Source organism: Dermacentor silvarum, chromosome 2 (genome assembly GCF_013339745.2).
Source record: "Dermacentor silvarum isolate Dsil-2018 chromosome 2, BIME_Dsil_1.4, whole genome shotgun sequence".
Lineage (NCBI taxonomy): Eukaryota > Metazoa > Arthropoda > Arachnida > Ixodida > Ixodidae > Dermacentor > Dermacentor silvarum.
In genome coordinates, this window is record NC_051155.1 from 173717250 (window position 1) to 173732799 (window position 15550).

The window sequence follows — 15550 nt, forward strand, 5'->3', positions numbered from 1 at the left end:
ACAGACCCACACTCTAAGGAGCTTCGCCCCTAAAAAAAAAAAAAAAATTGCCCCCACCTCCCCGAAGGGAATCGTGAGGAAATGCGAATGCATTTCTTGCGCCGAGAGTATACGGCGTAGTAATTTTCATGGCGTAAATTAATGACGAGACGAGGATTTGTACCGTAACCATTTATTTACACAATCATCAGCACCTGTTTGTGTTGTCATTGTACCTGACGGCCATAATCGCAGCCTTGTGGTCGCTAAAGTGTACAGTCAAAGGGTCTTTCAGAAGCATGCGCACGTCACAGTTTCGGGTAAAGGCGAGATCAATGCAACTTCCGTGAATGGTAGTCGGACACTTGTCGGACTCGGCGGAGGCACACTGCATAGAGTACTTTGTCCGCATGTACTCCACCAACCACTCGCCGCTATTCTTTCTCACGTCCACGTTAAAGTCACCAACCAAGACGACGGGGTCAGATACTTTGGAGCGCACACATACACACTTTCCATAGCCGCGTCCAGTTGCGCGGCAACGGCGTCACGAGCGAGGTTGGGCGCGAGGTACACGGTCACCACAAAGACTCCGTCTCCGGTGTAGGCAAGGGTGTAGAAGTCTTTGTACGGAGACGTGTCTCGAACGGGCGAGGTGGCAACGGCATGCGATATGAGGTTCCCATACACGTTAGCAACGAGATTAACGCCGCAGTATTCGCAGTCCTTGCCGCTTCGAGCAAAGTAGTACTCGTTGACCGCAAGAAGCGACCGCTTCTTGCGCTTTGATCCTCGAAGGAGCTTGTTCTTTGTCCTTGAAAAGGGGTGGAATGTCTTCAAAAATTGAACTTTCAATTCGGTTCCCGCGATGCGAGCGCCCTCACACGCCAGAGCGCGCTCCTCCTCTCCACTCACTCTCCGCTACTCCGCCCGCACCACTGCTCCGGTTGCTAGGGGCGAGGATAAGCGCGCGCGCCCGCAGCTGTTGCTATGGGAGAGGGAGTGAGAGCGGAGAGATAACACCTGCCGGCGCGCGGACACCGACAGACGCCTGACATGCCCCGACTAATGGCGTTTTTCACTGGTCAATCTGGAGCAGGATTTTTTGCTCCACGGCTGCGAATCCAAATTTCACTGGTCGAGCTGGAGCGGGTTCGCGCTTTTCACTGGTCGTTTCGGATCAACTCGCTCCGCGCCGGATCGCTCTCACTTGCTCCGCTGCCGAGGCGCGGATTCGGGCGGAAATAGGACGAGAGGTACGTCACTTCAGCTCGCTGGGGGACGGCGATCTTGGTGGCCATGGAAACATGCAGAGCGGAAGTCGATTTTTGTGACGTGTGTGCGCAGACTTCCGGTACGATCCAGCGCGGAGCATTTTCGCTCTCCGCTGGCAGATTAGGGTTGGTGAATTGCGAGCGCTCGCTCCAGGATTTCGGTGGCCGCTCCAGATCGACCAGTGAAAAACGCCATAAGAAATGCATTCGCATTTTAAAAAACGCTTGCTGCGTCACCTCGAACAGGCCACCGGTGCGCAGTTCTTTAGGGCATACTACGACTGAATATTGTCTGCAGCGACATTGCTGACTGAGGAAATTATACTCGTATGATCAATACATAGCAGATGGTTTAACCAATGAATGCGGCCAGATCTCAGCTCTTTCAGCTTCCAAGGCGGTCAATATTTAAATTAAGTAAGGTTCGTCCGTTTTCTTTCACATATCACAAGGGGATCAAAGTGTGAAAGGGCGTGCGCCTTCTTAAGTGCTACTCTTAACGCGAGAACATTCATGACATACAGTGTCTCAATGGTTAACTTGCATGAAATAAATTGACCGTTGGGAAGATTACCTGACTACTGTTACCATTATTTATTGGCATGTGTTCTGATAGCAGCATATCCGCGTCTCTGGAGGCATGATCATCCGCTCATGAAACAGTACCACTTTAACTTTGCATACCCAGAACGCGGAACACAAGCGCCGGAATTCGTGCACGTGTGGGTATTACGCATCACACGCATCTATTGACGCACTATATGTCACTAGATGTGTGCTATTGAGTGCAACAGATGTGAAAATCAAGCGTATACCCTTAGCGTGACAAATGAGCAAGATAGACACTATCTGCGTTTCATGTCCTTTACTCATGGTGTCCCTTCCATCGCGGTATTTTTGGGCACGACCACAGATAGTGTTCGGTGTCTCCTACCGCGTCACCTGAAGTACTGTTGGGAGAATTGGTACGCCCCGTCTCAAATAACGTTGCTTGTGTATGAGCCGATCCTGTCCTCATTCGACGCAGTAGGGATACTTCATCTCGTCATCCCTCACAATGCACTGCTCTGTTTTCGGATGTTAAGCCCCAGAATTTAAAATTACACAATGTACTGAGAAAATTGGGAAAGTGGTCTGTGACACTGCGCTCAGCACTGGGTTTGCAAGCACAGCTAGATTTCATGGTTTGCAGCTGCATGCGCGTGTTATTTCCCAAGTGTATAATCATCATGTGTGTGCGCCTTGGAAAGCACCTCTCACTTTCACCTATAGTTTCTGCAGGCACGTATTACTTCATCTGTGCGCCAGTATACATCACGCACCACATCGCAACATCATATACCTATTCAGTCTTCGGGTATCTGCATTGTGTATAACGCAACTCTTTCCAGTTTTACAGCGAATCTGTCTATGGCTAGGGTTCTATGCATTTTTCGTGCGCTTCGACAGATCTGCGTGTGCAAAAACTCAGCTCCCGAATTTGATGCAAAATCGCTTCCTTCTACGCAATATACGTCTCATAACTTGGATATGTATTTTCAGTAGATTAGTTATCAATAGGCACCATTTTCAAGATCAGTAGACTCTCAGGTTTCTTTTTATATAATAAGGATTTCTAAAACATTTGCTGCTGTGCGACCCGCATCGACTTCGCGCACGCTCGCACCGCCGTCTTTTTGTCGTCGTTCCCAGCGCTCGCGTGCCTAGTTCTTTCCGTTCTCCCGGCGTGGTGGTCACGTCGCGCGTGTCTAGTTTCCTCCGGCTCCCCGAGGTGGCGGTAGTCTTCCACGCGAATGTATGCCATCGATGAAGACCACCGATCAAAATAAATCTGTGTGTGCGTGTGGTCTTTCTTCGGGAGGACCACCGTTGCCGCCCAAGAGATATAAAATTTCCTCATACCTTTGATCTAAATTCTTTGTCACCTCCATGTGGTGTGCTAAACTGCTTCGCTCGTAATACACCTTCACAGCTGTGGAATGGCGCGTGTTTTTTATTTTTTAATATTTGTATGTTCCTCTATTCTAGGACTATACTGGGACCTAGTTTACTCTCTTCTGGTTAGTTTTTCTGAGCTTGAGTCGTTTCTAACCTCATATTATTATCTTTATGTTACAACTATGCGGATAAAAGTTAGCTTCACATTCGTAATGTGACGAAACCTTTTATTTGGCTTTCATTTCATTAAGAAACTGTGACCGCTACACTAACAATAGTTTGTGACTTCGCAGTTTTTACGTTTCGTCAGTCCTCCCTGGATTGATTCTTCACTTTGAAATATTCTGTTATTTTGTATTTTTCATTCTCAAGTGAATTTTAGCTTAATTGTTCATGCTCTTACTGTGTCTGTAGCATAAAGCAGTATGCAGTTCTTGTGCGGGTAGCCATAGCTATGCCCCCGAATACATGACTTGTGTGTATGTTCAGTTCGCTTTACTTGAACCGACTCAATCCACGTTACTGCTGTCTACAGGGCTACTTACATGTTAAACGTCGAGAACCAGTTGGGATTCATACCACAAATATTTCGCCTCACATTACAAAGTACAAATATTTGGGCCTCTATGACATGTTTGATTCTAGCTTGAATAAATAAATAGTTAACAGAATGCCGTGGAGAGTATCCTCTAATTATGAAGCCAGCTAAAGTTAAGAAGACTATAACGAGAGGCGAAGGAAAAGAAAGTTGCAGGGTCCTTTTAGAACGATAACATCGAAGTTGAATGTGCCAGTGAGTTGAAAATAAGATTTGCCTTTAAGATGCCAATATGATACCAATTTGCCTTTATCACACCAATAATGTTTCTCATATAATTTCTATCGTTATTGTCGAAAGTAAACGGGCTATACATAATATGAAAACGGGTGTTGCCGGGCTGTGAAAAGAGTTGGCTGTACTCCCAGTGCTCAGAACGTAAATAGACCGAAGTGCCGTGCTTATAACTGTCAGATGCGCTTCTGGATCGCTGCAACAAACCTAGTATATGCTTGACACACGTTCTGTAAAATTTTTCCATGAATGGCATACGATGATAAGAGACAATCTGGGCTTCTTTCTGACACGCAGTGATGCCGAGTGTCCTTGAACATTAGTTCGCTACAGAATAGTTTTTTACCCTACTGCAGCGACGCTCTCTCAGTCTTCATACAGGTGACTGTGACATATCAGTAGATTAGCACACAATGATTAGGAGCAGCTAAGAAATGTTTACGTTCTAGTGACACTAACTGCAAAATTCATACTGAACATGGTACTCACGACAGCGCAACCTACTGCTTCTCAGCTGAACCTTTCACTGCTAGTCGTGGGGAAAAAAAGCGCATGCAACAGCATCTATTCCAGCTTTTCGAGCTGCGGCCGTTATTCAGAAAACAGAGGCCGAATTTATAAAGAAACAAAAATTTGTCGTGCACAAAACAGCAGACATTCACATAAAACTGAAAAAAAAAAGAGATGGCAAGGAGGAGAGATGTCAAGTATGAGAGATGGGCCCCAAATGGAGGTCTCATCGGAAGAGAGAGGCGGTTGTGAGCGAGCAGTTGCTTTTGAGGCGAGAATGAAAGCGGCAGAGGGCACCAGCTGCTGTTTGCTGGGTGTCCTTCTTTCAAAGTATGGCAGTAAAGTGTATCGTACTCAAGCGGTTATTTGCCGACGGGTGCTGTCGATGCACCCACAAGTCAGAGGTAGACTCGATTAAAACACTTTCTGCTCTGCTTTTCTTAAGCAGCAGCCATAGTACAAAAGTTTAATAAAGCCGTAAGGGGTAAACGGATTGGGCGGAGAATGCTGGTCTTGCTTCTGAACGTTCCCCTGCCGTAGAAACCAGTGTGATTCCGTAATGTGGAGACAGGCATTCATTAGTTGACGTCACCAGGCTTATGTTAGCGACCGAATCCGGATTTAAGGGCTAGTAACCAACACGTCTGGGATAAAAAAAAAAGAAAGAAACCGCGTGCGCTTTGAGCCATGACGTCAGACAGGAAGGCAGTCGAGATTAAATACACCTCAAAAGGAGGCGCGGATGGCGTATATGTCTTTTGCAAAGCACGACTTTCAAGGAATCCGAACGTGGCACCCATTCACCGTCCTTCAGCCCAAGATTCTGCCCACGATCCTCGGCTAAGGGGTGTCTACGGTCATTGGCAGCGCACATGTTCTTCGCACATCAAGCACACAAGCTCCTACACCCCCCTCCCCTCTTCCTTTTTCTATAACCACATTCGACGCCTTTGCAGGTTCCGGTCCTGTCATTGCCATCGTATATATAGTGCGACGAAATAATCGCTCTGACGGGAAGTGTTCCCGTGATAGCAAGTTTATATCAGCACGTGCGCTTCCGCTGGATTTGGTGAGTAGGCGCGCAGGCAAAATTATTTCGCTGACAGAGATTTCAAACACGCACCCAGCACACAGCGCTGGATTTTATAATAGCTTACTGTTAATTGGAAAGCCATACATGTTAGAAACCGTCGTGATAGGTTCTGCACGTTTGGTGGATCACCCGATAAGACACGGCAACACGGCTTATGATTTAAACAAGGAATCTCTCAACAAAATAGTTCCTCTGCGCGCACCTCTGTTCTGCGTAATAAAACGTTAAATCACGACGCAAAATCTGTACACAAAGTGTAGGTTCATATGTATCTATAAAGAGCACAAATCCTTTAAAGAATACCGCATAGTATTCAACGCTCCCTTGAATTTTCTTTAATTTCTTATATCCGGACGCTCGTCTAGTTGACCTCTCTGCCTTTCCTTGTCTTGTTTATGTTTGGGCTACTTCCTTCTTTACCATTATAAATGTGCAACTAGGCATGCGCCCAGTCAAGGCCGTTCCTCTGCTAAATGGGTGTGCGCCGCTGTGACACAAGGGGATTTACGCATTTTCGAAGCGTGCCGTATTTTTCTGTGCATACACCTCTCATCAAACCTAACAGAAAGAATACATGCTATTCAGTTGAATCTCAACTGACATTCTGTTGAAGGCAACAGAAAGTCAACAGAAAGAACAGTTTCTATGATGATTTTTGTAAGGGAACGAATATTATACACCGCCGTCATTCTCGTGTCATCGCTGCGTCGATGTTTCGCATGGTGCATACGCCTGATTGACTGATTTGACGTTTGTATTTCCACATATCTTGTGAACTGCCTAGTGCATAACCATAAACACTGCACGAGGTCAAAGTTCTAACCTGTACGGTGCAGAAACTTAAACATGTCATAGCACTGCATCGTGTATAGCATTAAAATAAACAGAATTGTTCGCGTCGCATTTAGTTGCGTATAATTTAGTTAACTGCTTTGCTAAGGCATAGATTCCAACTTGTGTGCTGGAACTCCAAAACATTTTAAGTCGAGCACAGCTTGTTTCCGTGACATGACAACTCTACTGTAAGCCCGAATTGTTGACCTTAGCGCTCTTAAAGGGTCCCTGAAACGCTATTACAGCGAAGCTGCATGCCTCTCGTTGGTCGGAAAATTTCGTGGCGTAAACACAAAACGCCATACCCCATACGAGCTGTGCGATAGCTTCGCCGAGCTGGGGGAGAGAGAGCTGAGAGAGAGTGACAGCAGTAGTAGTAGTAAGTGGTTCATGTGGAAAGAGAAATGTTGACGCTATCTTCTGCAGCCCTTGAGGGAGCACGGCTCAGCGCCAACGGGAAGGGGTAAGTGGGGGAGAAAGGAGGATAGGGTGGAGTCGCCATGGCTGGGCGAAGCAAAACCGGCAGGCTGTGGCGGCACGTATCAGGCCGGGATGGAAGGCCTTGGTGTGCTGCACAGACTGCAGGGGGTGTTGTTCCGGGCCTGTTAGGCCCGGGGTGGGATGGGAGGCCGCGAGGCCGTCCCGCTTGCAGAACTGATGTCTTAGAGGCGTGCGGAGAGCCCTGACGAGTCAAGGTACTCCACGACGCCTCGAAGTGCAGGAAGGTGGTGTCGGCCGGGGAAGAGGAGGTCTTCCTCCTTGCCAGAGGGGAGGCCCAGGCGGCGGAACTCCTGCAGGAGTGGGCCCCGCTGCTGGAGGTACGCCGGGCAGGCCAGCAGGAGATGCTCGATGGTCTCCGGCTCCCCGCAGGAAGAGCAGGCCGGGGACGTCGCTCGTCCTAGTCGGTGGCTGCGTGCTGCCGTCCAGCTGCAGCCGATGCGGAGCCGGAGAAGGAGCGAGGTCTCCCTGCGAGCCAGGCCTCGCTGGGGGAGTGGACGTGGGGGGCATCCCAGTGCCACCCGTTTGTCTGGGTGGTGGGTCGCCAGGTGTCGCCGCAGCCTCAGTCCTGTGAAGTCGCCCTCCGTCACGGCCCGACTGAGGGGCACAGTGATGTGGTGGGCGTCCTTCGCCAGGGTGTCGGCTGCCTCGTTGCCCGGGATCCCTACGTGGGCGCCGGCGGGGATCCAGTGCAGGGACACCGGGTGGCCTGCGTCCTGCAGCGCTGTCAGCCTGGTGGACAGCAGTGCGGCTCCAAGACTGGCGCTTTCTGGCCTCTGCAGGCCGAGGAGGGCTGCCTTGGAGTCGCAGAGGATAGCCGCCGGTACCTCAGGGAGTTCCTCGGAGAGTAAGTCGACGGCCAGGTGGAGGCCTGCCACCTCCGCTGCAGTCGAGCTGGCGTGTCTGGGCAGTCGACACTGCCTGCTCTTCTGCAGGGCTGGTGCCGTGCAGGCCGCCGTGGCAGAGCCGGTGTCCGGTACCACCAGTGACAGCAGATGATAAGATGATAAGTGGTTCTTGAGGGAAAGGGAAAGGTTGGCGCTATCTTCTGCAGCCCTTGAGGGAGCACGGCTCAGCGCCATGACAGCAGAGTCTAAAAATAGCATCGCGCAGCATAGGGGATGCAAGGTGGAGAGGAGGAGTGAAGGCATGTGGTAGTGGGACGCGTAGAGCTGCTGCCGACGCCGATAGCGTTTGCTCGCGTTGGCGCCGAACCCGCCTGGTACGTGTCCGTTACTGCAGCCGAAGCCTCTGGCGGTGGCTCGGCAGGTTTCGACTAGACAACTGGACACTAGTCGTTTCCGAAAGACTGAAGCAAGAGCTGGGGAAGCTAAAACCAAGCGTCGCAGAAGAGAACATACCGAGTTTAGATTAAGGGAAGCCGAAAGTTCGCGTAGGCGAAGAAATGAAGCTCTGGAGGCTTGTGAACGTGACCGGTTGAATTCATCGCGATACTACGCAGAACATCGCGAAGAAATCCTGAGCGCCAGGAAACTGTGGTTTGCCACTGCTTTACTAGGCTTTCTCCAGCTCCGCTTGTATTTGGTGTTTGCGGTAGCAGAGCCACGCATAATGTTTATACAGCGAAGCTGTATACCTCTCGTTGGTCGGAAAATTTCGTGGAGTAAACACAAAATGCCAGGTTAACCATTGAAGGCAAACGGCATATCTTTCTTTGCAATGAGGCATACAGCATATATTGACCCTTTTTGCGGCGATCCCGTGGGCGCTGCCATGTTTGATCACGTGGTGACGCGTCCATTGCTTGCCTCAACTGCCTCCGTTGCCTCCTTGTTGACAACGGAAGTGTATGACGCCGGCGCGGCTTACACCGATATCGTAGACGGTGACTAGGTGGACGACACGAAGCTTTGATCACAGCTTCAGAGAACATGCAAAAGCAATTTCGGAGCTCATTAAGCTATATCCAAACGGCACAAGCACCGTATATGGTGCTTGTTCTAAAAGCGGGGCTAAATAGGTATTCCAAGCTATCCAAGCTTTCCGATTATGAACTGAGCACACCCGCTCGCGGGTGTGCTCAGTTCCTATAGATTTGTTCTTGCTGCGTACAAGGCTTGAAACGTAGCTGTTTTGTGCATTGGGTAACTTACATGTAGCAAATATATATTACAGCTAGTAACTCGCTTACTCTTGTGGACCGTCACGGAACATTCAGCTTCGACCATTCGTGCGCCATAGGTGTAGTCCGTCATTTATTGTGCGCATACAGTGCGCATATATTCAAGTGTGCGCCCATTCACTTATTCTTGATACGTCAGCGATAGAGTGGGCGTAAGTTTTCCTGCCATTTGGGAAAGATGTGTATAGATAACGTGCGCGAAACTTACTATGACAGGAAGCGGCGCTACTCGCTTTGTCATTGTTTAACGAGTGGTACTCAATCTTGCCGACGTTCTGGGGATGAAGTCCTTTCTTTGAAGGTTAGCGATACAAGGCTGGCGGATGAGCAAATTTCTGTATCCTCGAGGAAAGCCGCACATCACGAAGTGCCAGTAACACGTTCGGACAGTTGCAGCAGCGGTCCGCGAACTTGGCCACACAGATTCATTCTATTCCTTAACATGCTGGCATCCCTATTTTTGAAGCCGACTACTGCACACGTCTTCAATCCACATGATTCAATCTAGCATGATTGGAGCACAGTGCGTTAGCGAAAACTCAGTTGCATTTCCGACAGCTGATCGCGCAGAAGCAAGGTAGAAGCTGTAATGGTTACGTATTCGTGCGCGGTCGCTGAGGAGACGTATGGCGCGCCGCCGTAAGCCCCATCTCGTTTCTCTAAAACAAACTGCTCCGCGAAAAGGGTCAATATGTATGCTGTATATATATATATATATATATATATATATATATATATATATATATATACAGGGTGTTTCAGCGCACACTTTCACAAATCCGTAAAGATTGCCTATGGCAGATAGCACAATTCGAGTTGATGAGCTGGTCTACTCGAAGAGGCGGACATTATTTTCACAAGAAATTGAACTGCATAATCGAATAATTAACAGAAATTAACTAATTAAGTTTTTAAATAATTACCTGATGGCCTATATTGCAATTTACAAATTGTGGCCGTGGAGTTCGCAAGACGGATCCACTTGGAACGAATTCTCGGGATGACAGCAGTTTCGAGATATTAATTCCCGAACTTTGCGGAGAAATGCATTGGCGTTCCAGTTAGTTGCTTAACAAAACGTCGCTTTATGCATTGAAGCACAAAATTTGTGAATAGGAGAACTGGACTATTTATAACGTTTTCGCTACACTATAATAAAAAAAAACTACGGAGAAAAAGATGTTACAACGTACATCTTTTTCTTCGTAGGAGGTGGAGACGGTACCACTACACCAATGTCAAATGTTTTTCTTTCATGGTATTTATTACACTAACACGCTACACAAAATACTTTCACCAGTTGTGCACATTGATAGAATGGCGGGCACAATCATAATCACACACAGAAGAGGCACAAGCCGTGTTCATACTTAACGTGGGAATTCAGGTTCCGCTTCAGAAGAGTGGTAAGTATAAGCACATCACCAAAATGAGGTACTAGTCCAATTGAATATCACATTCATCACAAACAATGAAACCAACCCTAGTAGGTACAATTGGTTCGGCGTTGCGGTCCATCATTCGCGATTTCCACAAGCTCTGTAGTCTCCTCAGAAAGAGTTCGAACGGTACATTATCATCAGACGTCGGCGGCAAGTATCGCACCGTATGAGGGTTGATTTCCCAGTTTTTCTTTAGAGTCCGCTGGAGGACATCCCCAAATAGGATGGCATCGTTGCACCTAATCTAACGATGTTCAATTGTCCCTGGTACATCACAATCACGATAATTACCAGAAGGCACAAAGATACCTCTTTTGTGTAGCGATATTTTTAACGGTAAGGTTTAACCATGAAATTTAAAAATAATGTTTTGCAGCAAGGGAATAGATACAATTTGCGGACTCGCTATAGTACATGGTGGCCTGGCCATTCGATCTAGAGTGATCGGCAAAAGGAAGCGGAAATAGCCTGAACAGTAAATCTTTGTATAACGTTTTACGTGACACAGAATACAAATACTCAGTGGAAAACAGAACTGTCAGGAAAGGAACCAGCAAGCAAACCTCTTGCATGAAATCCCCCATAAGCGCAAACCTGCAGAAAAATTTGAAGAAACTAAATTGGGCGAAGCATTCACAAATGTGACTTACACGAATGACCGAATTAGAGGACGTGAGGTATCGCGAAAAAAAAAAAAGAAGAAACGAGACATATTCAATTGCCACCCGTAAGGATGCACTAAGCCTAGCCCACCTGCACTAACTGGCCTAAACATATTGTCATGCCTCATGGGCACAGAAGTTCAAGACTCTAACCCTTTCAGGGTCAATACTGTGCATGTACGGCCTCCGCGAACACCCTCAAAATGGCCAATGGCGTACACGTACGTTTGATCCGTTTGTGCGTACAGTACTTTCGTCGCACAGGCCCGAGAATGGCGGTCGGAGCGCGCTGCAAAGAAAAAAATATACAAAAGCGCGACGCGTGCTTCAACGTGACACGAATTGGCCAATGGGGGAGCGGAGGAGGCTGGGGCGACAGGAGGCGGCGAGGGGTGGCGGCAAGAGCGCGGTGGCGGCAAGATCTAAGAATGGCGCTGCTTTTTATATATAGGTGCTTTAATTATCGCGCCTCGATCGCGCTGGCCGCGCCGAGCGCGACAGTGGAACGGAGGAGGAGAGAAGTGATTGGCACTACTGTTTATATACAGGGGTTTTAGCGCCAATGCCTCTCCGAGATTAAAAAAAAATATATATATATATATATATATATATATATATATATATATATATATATATATATATATATATATATGGCAACGGCGCGTCAGCTATCGCTCGCGCATCCGGGCGCGTGCGCGCGCGGCGTCGGCAAGTACGCGCCTCTTTCGATCATTTCTTTCACTTGGCACGTGGTGCCACTCGACGGGAACACGTGGAATTTTTTACGTGCGCCAATGCCGCCCCAGTTTTTTTTTTCTTTTTTTTTTATGGCAACGACGCGTCGGCTATCGCTTGCGCATCCGGGCGCGCGCGCGCGCGGCACTGGCGGCAAATACGGTGTTCTCCTGCGGTGGATCTCGCTTGTTGGACGCGCAAAACTAATGGCTATCTGGTTTCAAATCTCTCAAAGGGTGACCGCTTGTTACTCAATCGTTTACCGCCCACCGCGGCGCGATTACACCTGTTCCCGGGCAGGCGCGTAGATACACAAACGATGCTGCCGTTTTTGCGTTTCCTTTTTTTGGAGACCACATAAGCTCTATATCGCACCTCGCTGGCGATAAGACGAAGGCTTCTCACTTTTTTGGTTTCCGGACGTGCACACAACCATTTTTCAGTGCGCTTATCTTCTTATTTATGAATAAACATTGTGTATTTTACAACACAAACAATTTTTTTCTCACGTTACTGTCACTTTTAAAAAATTACAACCATATTTTTTCGAAATAGGTTCTTTCGAAGAATTTAAATCAGTAATAAAAAAATGGGCCCTTGGTGGTCGCATTTGGCAAAAAAATTCGACCCTCAAAGGGGAAAGTTGCAAAAATTCGATTACAGAGCCTGGCACAGTGAATAGCTTGCAATACGTGGTAAACTTTTGTTGCAGAAAACATATTGCAGGCTTCAACTCTTCCAAAATATAAACTCGCTGGGAACAAATGTCTGAGTTTAACATTGCAGGGTCGAATCCCCTTCTTTCCAATATCGGGCGCTTAATTTATATGCCGATGATATTCTTTTTTTCCCAGTCCACTACATTTTCAGGCACGGAGTGGCGCCTGAACCGGCAAAAACAAAAGAACAAATATCGCCGAGAGCTAGTGGGGCTGTACTAGTCAAGGTGCAACAAAATTAGGAAGGCCCACTAAGCTTCAACAAAGTCACTCCCTGGCCTCCCTATGACTACCTCCCTCATGACTCCTACAATTTACCCATGGCGCTCAGTCCCAGCGGCTGCGGAGCACCTGACCAAGGCGACGGTCAGACCTGCGACGCGGCAGAGGGTGCTAAGAATCCCTGGGTCCGGACAGGCCGCCACTGGAAATTGAACCTGGCAACGTTCAACACTCGCACCCTATCGGGTGAGGCTAGTTTAGCAGGGCTATTTGAAGAATTATCAGGTATTGCCTGGGATATTATTGGCCTTAGTGAGGTTAGAAGAACTGTTGAGGCTTATACAGTGCTGACTAACGGCCACGTCCTCTGCTAGAGAGGTCTTCCAGATAAGAGAGAATACGGGGTATGACTTCTAATCCATAAGGACATAGCGGGCAACATTGATGATTTCTACACCATTAATGAGAGGGTAGCAGTCGTCGTAATAAAGCCTAATAGGAGGTATAGAATGAGGGTAGTACAAGCCTACGCACCAACCTCCAGTCACGATAACGAAGAAATAGAACAGTTTTATGAAGATGTTGAATTAGCAATTAGGAAGGTGAAAACTCAGTATACTCGTACTGTAGTAATGGGCGACCTCAATGCAAAAGTGGGGAAAATAATTATTGGGTTTTACGTGCCAAAACCACGATTTGATTATGAGGCACGCCGTAGTGGGGACCCCGGAATAATTTGGACCACCTGGGGTTCTTTAACGTGCACCTAAATCTATGTACACAGGCGTTCTCGCATTTCGCCCCTATTGAAATGCGACCGCCGTGGCCGGGATTCGATCCCGCGACCTCGTGCTTAGTAGCCCAACACCATAGCCACTAAGCAACCATGGCGGGCTGGAAAAGTGGGGAAAAAGCAGGCTGGTGAGCAAGCAATTGGCAACTATGGCATCGATTCTAGGAACACTAGAGAAGAGATGTTGGTAGAATTTGCGGAAAGGAATAGGCTCCGAATAATGAATACCTTTTTCAGGAAGCGCAGCAACAGGAAGTGGACCTGTAAAGCCCTAATGGAGAGACAAGGAATGAAATAGATCTCATACTCTCTGCCGATCCCAGCATATTGCAGGATGTAGAAGTGTTAGGTAGGGTAAAGTGCAGTGATCATAGGTTAGTGAGGTCTAGGATTCCTTTCAATTTGAAGAGAGAAAGAATAAAATTCAAGAAGAAGTAGGCCGACCTCGACGCAGTAAGAGTAAAAGCAAACCAATTCAGGCTGGTGCTCGAAAACAAATATGCAGCTTTAGAACAGGAATATGAAGACAACATAGAGGTAATGAATGAAAACGTAACTAGGCTGATCTCAGAAGCAGCAATTGAAGTGGGAGGCAAGGCACCAAGGCAACCAGTAAGTAAGATATCCTGAGTAACAAGGGACCTCATAAAGAAACGGTAAAACATGAAAGTGTCAAACTTGAGGGATCAGATAGAATTCGCTGAACTATCGAAACTGATCAACAAAGAGAAAGTAAGGGATATCCTAAATTATAACGTGGAAAATATTGAGGAAGCCGTAAAATACGGATGCAGCATGATATCAGTGAGAAGAAAACTTGGCCTAGGACAAGGCAAAATGTATGCACTGAAAGATAAGTAGGATAATATCATCAGCAATTTAGATGACATAGTAAAAGCAGCGGAAGAATTCTATACTGACCTGTACAGTGCCCAGAGCAGCCAAGCTACTTTCATTCGAAGCAGTGATGAACCGGATAAAGAGGCTCCTTCTATAACTAGCGATTAAGTTAGAAAGGCTTTGAAAGAATGACCAGGGGAAAAGCTGCCGGAGAAGATGCAATACCAGTCGATTTAATTAAAGATGGTGGATATATCATGCTTGAAAAGCTTGCGGCCCTTTATACTCAATGCCTCACGACTTCAAGTGCACCAGAAAGCTGGAAGAACGCCAGCATTAAACTCATACATAAGAAGGGATACGTTAAAGAATTATAGACCCATTAGCTTGCTTTAAGTATTGTATAAAATATTCACCAAGATAATTTCGAATGGAACCAGGGCAAAACTTGACAACCAAGAGAACAGGCTGGCTTCAGGAGGGATATTCTACGATGGATCATATCCATGTCATCAATCAGGTAATAGGGAAATCTGCAGAGTACAATCAACCTCTCTATATTGGCAATTATCTACAAGGATTATACAGCAACATTGGTTCTCCACAAGAAAAGTAGAAAGATACCTATCAAGAAAGGGGTCAAGCAAGGAGACGCAATCTCTGCATTGCTATGACAGATGCACTGCAACGCAATCTCTGCAATGCTTAGAAGTATTCAAGCTCTTAGACTGGGAAGGCTTAGGAATGAGGATCAACGGCGAATATCTCAACAACCTTCAGTTTGCAGATGACATTGTCCTATTCAGCCACAATGGAGACGAATTACAGCAAATGATTGAGGACCTTAACCGAGAAAGTGTAAGAGTGGGGTTGAAGATTAACATGCAGAAGACAAAGATAATGTTAAATAACCTGGAAAGAGAACAAGAGTTCAGGATCGTCAGTCAACCTCTAGAGTCTGTAAAGGAGTACGTTTATCTAGGTCAATTACTCACAGGAGACCCTGATCATGAGAAAGAAATTTGCAGAAGAATAA